The sequence below is a fragment of the Musca vetustissima genome, unplaced genomic scaffold (genome assembly GCF_032173495.1).
Source record: "Musca vetustissima isolate MV318-11 ecotype Yass unplaced genomic scaffold, APGP_CSIRO_Mvet_v1 utg26253, whole genome shotgun sequence".
Classification (NCBI taxonomy): domain Eukaryota; kingdom Metazoa; phylum Arthropoda; class Insecta; order Diptera; family Muscidae; genus Musca; species Musca vetustissima.
Window position 1 is genome coordinate 70,320 of NW_026886527.1, and position 7,128 is coordinate 77,447.

Sequence of the window (7,128 nt, forward strand, 5' to 3'; positions counted from 1 at the left end):
ATTGGCATACTTTTGTTGTTGTTTTATAGTTGTTCTTTGTATCTAAAGAAAGTCATTCTTTTCAACGGCGGGCATGATTTCCGACCATTGGAACGTCCGAATTAAAAAAATTTTAATGGCAATCGGAAGAGTACGTGTCTGACTCTAGTATGAACTATGATAAGGCTGTGCAACATATAAAACAAGTAAAAACGACGTGACGTTCGACCCGGAACCCCCATGATTGCAATTTTTAAAATATCTAACAGTTTGGCTACCTTCATATGTGGCTATAATAAAACGGAGATCAATATTGATATTTTGTCGTAGAGAGATTTGATAACCATTGAGAATACAAAATACCAAATTTGTATTGTGGAGATGTAACGATAACGTTATGAGAATCCAAAATATCAAATTACAGTCAATTTGATTGAACAACTTGTAACAATCCCCGGTCTGCACTACATTAGGTTCCTCCATACCTACCATGTACTCCACAAAGCCTTATTATAAAGACGCCATTCAGCTCGTATATAAAGGCTCCCTTTATCTCCTCTAAAAATCCTCAATACAGCTCGTATACAAATACACCCTACTGTTCGTGTATAAAAATCGGACGAACCTTTATATGGGAGCTATATCTAAATTTGAAACGATTTCAACAAAACTTGACATACACCAATCTAGACCTAATTCAGTACTATGTGCAAAATTTTGTCTCAATCGGACCAATATTGGGAGTTTGGTGCACCATTCACCAAAAATCGGACGAAACTACATATGGGAGCTATATCTAAATCTGTACCGATTTTAACAAAACTTCGCAGACACAAGTCTGGACCTAATTCAGTACTCTGTGTAAATATTTTTCCAATCGGAAAAATATTACGAGTTTCGTGCGTCATTCACATAAAATCGGACGTAACTCTATATGGGAGCTATATCTAAATCTGAACCGATTCCAACAAAACTTCGCATACATAAGTACGGACTTGATTGAGTACGCTGTGCGAAATATTGTCCCAATTGGACAAATATTGGGAGTTTGATGCATCATTTATTTAAAATCGGACGATACTATATATGGGAGCCTTATCTAAATCTGAACCGATTTTCCCCAATTTCAATAGGGTTCGTCCTTGGGCCAAATATGTGACATATGCCAAATTTCATTCAAATCGGATAAGAAATGCGACCTGTACATTGCTCACAATAATACATGGACGGACGGACAAACTGGCATGCATAAATCGACTCAGAAAGTGATGCTATGCATATTCTCAAAAGGAACCATGGGTCTATCTCGATTCCTTTTGCCTGTTACAAACATATGCACAAAGACATAATACCCTGTACCATAGTGTGGTGAAGGGTATAAAAATGTTCGTTTAGCTCTCCTATAAAGACTCCCTTCAGCTCGTTTATAAAGACTCCCTGCTTCAGCTCGTCTATAAAGACGCCCTTCAACTCGTCTATAAAGATGCCCTTCAGCTCCTCTGTAAACACTACACCCAACTCTTCTATTAAGATTCGTCTATAATCACATCTTCCTATATAGCCTCCCTACTTCAGCTCATTGTTTACGTTATTTGTTTATTAAATTTGTTACATAATATCTGTTACTCACTGATTATAAAAAACCCATTTGAAGTTCATAACCTAATTCTATAAGCGCCCTAATGATGGTCTTTAAGGACAAAAAAAAACAACAAAAATTGTCAATAACAAGCTTTAATATTGCATCATTAATTTCTCATAATGATTCCTAAATATGAAATATGTATGTATGTTTACACGACTGGAAGCTGTTCTGCTTACATAAACTAGCGTGTCTGCACGTATACATATATATGTGTGTGTGTGCGTATACATGCGATATAAGATCTCTTATAGTTTTCAGTGTTACGTTGCACTAACAACCAAGGACGAGTATTTATGGATTTAAGCGAAATATCAAAACAACATCATTACCAAACACATAAACACATACTACATATCCATATGCCACAGCTATATGATGTAGCTACACCTACACAAACATGCACACGCATCCAATATTTTTTCGTCGTTTACAATGAAATCATTGACCTAAATTATGTAAAAGTTTTTTTTTCATTCTCCGTATTTAGGTTCATAATTAAAGGGTGATGTTTTAAGTAATGTAATAAAACGCACTGAAATACATAGCATGAAGTAGAAATTTGCTTGTATCGACGTAGAGAAGGAGAATGTTTCTATACCCTTCACCACACTGTGGTACAGGGTATTATGTCTTTGTGCATATGTTTGTAACAGGCAAAAATAATCGAGATAGACCCATGGTTCCCTTTGAGAATATGCATAGAATCACTTTCTGAGTCGATTGTATTGTGATGTTCGGCTTTCGACTCGAAAAGTACAAATAATTAAGTTTTCGGTCCACTTCATACAAAAAATATTTTCTGATCATCACCTAACATTTTAGGCGTTGTCCTTGACCATAACTGGAACCTCATGGAACATTTCAAAGCGATCAGCGCTATATTTCCGCCCTCCAGTGTGGTAATGGGTTATTAAATATTTATGTCTAACTCCCGCATCCGAGTACCTACGACAATATAATTGGTATCAATTTAAAGGTCAACCACTCCTCTTGGATATGCTATCAACTTCTCGGGTCTATATCCAAAAAAACAATAGGGGTTTTCATTGGGCCGAACCCATCCTAAATGCAAATTTCGTGAAGATTGGTCCATAACTGTGGTCTGTATCGTGTTTACAAATTGTAATGGACAGACGGACCGACCGGCACACATGTCTAGATCGACTCAGCTAGTCGGGATATGACGACTAGGACCAATATTTCGCGGCGTTACAAACTTTTGGGGCTGCACAAAGCAATAATACCCTGACACCATAGTTGTGTAGGGTATAACAAAGTACAGGTCGCATTTATGATCCGAATTGGATGGAATTTGGCACAGCTCATTTGTTTGGCCCACGGACGAACCCTATTGAAATTGGGAAAAATCGGTTCAGATTTTGATATAGCTCCCATATATATTTTCTTCCGATTTACGGTAAATGGTTAACCAAAGTCCCTATATATCTTTTGATTTGCGCGAAATTTGGCACAACGTAATGAATAAGGTCTGGAATGATGTGTGCAATGTTTCGGTTCAGATTTAGATATAGGTCCTATATATAGTTTCGCCCGATTTTAGATAAATAGTCCACTAAAGTCCCTGGAAATCTTTTGATTTGCACGAATTTTGGTACAGCGTAATGAATAAGGTATAGTATGATGTGTGTTAAGTTTCGTGAAAATCGGTTCAAATTTAGATATAGATCCCATATATATTTTCATCCGATTTAATGTAAATGGTGCACCAAAGTCTCTATATATCTTTCGATTTGCACGAAATTTGGCATAGCGTACTGAATTAAGTCTAGAATGATGTGTGCAAAGTTTCGTGAAAATCGTTTCAGATTTAGATATAGCTCCCATATATAGTTTCGCCCGATTTTAGGTAAATAGACCACTAAAGTCCCTGGAAATCTTTTGATTTGCACGAATTTTGGTGCAGCGTAATGAATAAGGTATAGAATGATGTGTGTTAAGTTTCGTGAAAATCGGTTCAAATTTAGATATAGCTCCCATATATATTTTCTTCCGATTTGATACAAATGGTGCCCCAAAATCTCTGAAAATCATTTGATTTGCACGAAATTTGTCATAGCGTACTGGATTAAGTCTAGAAAGAAGTGTGCTAAGTTTCGTAAAAATAGGATCAGATTTAGATATAGCTGCCATATATATTTTCGTCCGACTTTATGTAATTGGTGCACCGAAGTCCCCATATATCTTTCGATTTGTACGAATTTTGGTATAGGGTTCTGAATTAGTCTAGCTTCGTGAAAAGATCCATAGCTAGGCCGATTGACACAACATACTGAAGTTATATAAATTTGTCTCTGGCAAGTTTCCTGAAATCGGTTCTGTTAGGATACATATGTAGAATATACCCAAAGTGGTGTAGGGTATCATATAGTTGGCCCAGTCCGACTTTACTACTTTCCTTACTAGTTTATATATGAGTTTATTATCTTTTATACAGTTTAAGGAGTATTTTTAAACAGGCTGCAGGTGGTCCTAAGTAAAACTGGTATTGAATAGGAGGGGTTTCAATCCTTGCTGAGTGTAAATTTGCTAAAAAGCCAGGGAATTGTTATGCCTCCATTGAAGATATCCTGCTTAGGTACTTCTATAGATATTTTCTCAGAAGTAATAATAGAAGCATTGACTTGCCACTAAAGTGTACAATTATATCACCAAAGTCGTCTTGCCTTTTCGGAATAACCAACTTCTGATGTCACCCTATCTCCAGAGATAATTGTCGTCATATATACATCTGTTATGAAAGCATATTCTATACAGAAACGTGTGATAATTTTTTTACAGTTATCTGAACGTTTGGGGAATTTTAATTTCCATATTTTCCTGCCTCCATTCGCTTTAGTCTCAACTGTCTTTTAATAGAAAAGTAGATGTATATGTGTGTGTTATAATGTGTTCGTAGTTGATAATAAGCACATACAGATAGTGAAATCATTAAAAACATCATCATCGACAAAGCCAGCAGCTGCTAACGATGACACTACGAAACAAAAGCGACTTTTTAGCTTCCATTCTCTCTCATCTCAACTCAATCCATTCTACCCTTTTCAAAATTCGCCGAATGCTTGACACAATTTGGCGGTGTTTGTTTATGTCACGGTGTGTGTGTGTTTTGGTTTTTTTCTATTTTTTTTTTGTTTATGTCTTCGTCGCTGCCACCCAGCCATATATGCTTCCGACCTCTGACTTTGTGTTATTTCATTCAAGTGGAATTATCATTTGAACTACTAATGACAATGTCACCAGTTCAAACAGCATCAAAAATCTAACAAAAAATATATGCTTCATTAATTAATGAGCTCCGTATTTCCCTCTCACTCTGTGTGTAGTTGAAGCATGTAAGAAAAATTTGAGTTTTCTATCCTCTATCCTATCCTCTTAATGCAATGAAAGTCATATTCGATGAATTTGCCCAAATAAACCATTGACGGTTGAATGGGTATTCTGTTCCACTGTCGTTGTCATCTGGTTGCGATTCGCATCCTGCATCCTTTCGCATTCTCGCTGACTGTGTTATGCATTGTCATGTTATCGCTGATAAATGTCAACAAGCGTAACAAATAATGATGCCACCATGATTCTCATGATATTCATCACAATAGTGAACATTTATCACTGCCAAAGTGTTAAAAACATCCCATCACACTGCCGGTGTTGCGTACAGTTCAGTGATATAATATTGAGTTGTCAATGGATTTTTCAATTTCGTAGTATACATACATACACATATGCAAGAAACAGGCATACATTTTGACTATCAACGAAAACACATTTCCCGATTTACATAAAATGTTTCATAGAATAGAGTCTAGAATGTAGTAAGTCTTTCTAGGGAGAACTAATGGACCCCGTGCACCCCAAGGACTTTCGAATGTTGAAAATATCCGGAAACTTAATATTGAGCTATGACAAAACATGGACCTATATCCCTATATTCACCGTCGACGCAGATCGGCCCATATATCTTCCGGCAAATTTTTCTCTCAAACACTCCTAGAGCTGCCTCATCTGCGTGCGCAAGTACCCATGCTTCAGATATATACAACAGCATGGGTAATATCAGCGTCTTGTAGAGTGTGAGTTTGATCTGTTGAGAGGTGGCCTTGCTTTTGAGTTTTTTACTCAGATCATAGTAGCATCAGTTGGCCAAGACTATTCTCCTCCGGATTTCAGAGTATATGTTATTAGTTTGTTTATGACGGTACCGAGCAGTGTTGCCAAAACTTTGTCATTAAAAAATGCTAGATTTTATTTAAAAATATGCTAGAAAGTGCTAAAAAATTTAAAAAAGTGCCAAATAAAAGTGCTAAATATTTATAGAAGGAATTTCTCTTATAGCTAATAATGAAATCTGTATTTCTTAAAATTTGCTTGCAAATCCTGGAAATATTCACGTAATATCCTATTTATTAATAATCAGAATAAAATTTTATGTCGATATAGCCACGTATATATAGCTCGCAATATTAAAGACAGATCTTTGAAATTCTACACATTGCTAATATTCCTAGGGTGGGTCCAATCTTCGGAATTGATATAGGCTTGGTATAGATAATATACCAATGCAATAATAATTCGCCAAATTTTGACCATTCGTGGGGGAGGTACCAGAAGGAGTGGACCAATCGGTCCCATCTTCATACTTAATCTAGGTTTGGTAAAGATAATAGGTTGTAAAAAGTTTCGTTAAAATCGGGTGGTACGTTTGCATGTTATTATGAAATTAATTTTTAGCATAATTTTGACTATTTTGTGGGGGAAGTTCCAGAAGGAGTGGACCGATATTCACCATCTTCGAACTTAAACTAAGTTTATAAGAAATATTAAGTGCAAAGTTTGGATGAAATCTATTATTCCCTTCGAGAGTTATCGTGCGCACCATCCTGACAGACGGACATGTGTAAATCGACTCCAAATTTTCTGAAACGGATTTGGTTGAAAGAAACATGGGTTCTATAACCATATTTCAATGAGGCACATTTTCACCATATCAAAGTGTATATACCCTCATTAGCCATAAGGCTGAGGGTATAAAAAACTGCCTACCAAACCTCAATTATTGGGTGGTTTGATGACTTTAGGCACGTTATTCAACCGAAGTGATTTCAATTTGATATTTTGGATTCTCATTAGGGAGGAAAGCTCCATACCAAGAACTATCAATATTAGCCCGTGTTTCGGGGTAGCCTCCAGAGAACGGTCGGGGACGTTTTTAATTAGAATTGATTGTAATATCACATTGCGCGTAGGCTTCGGAGACTGGTTTAAAGTACCGACCCATTTTCGGTATTTTAAGGGGTTTAGCTGTATTCTCTGGGCCCTGTTAGGGTGAAAAATATTTATGCGGACAATTTCTATATTTGATCATATACAGCATATAAAATTTCCGTCCGATTTTTAAACCCTTTTCCTACCGAAGTGGCTGTAATTTGAAAGATATATTTGGCGAAATTTTTCGAAATAGGTTCATTTTTTGACATAACTCCCAT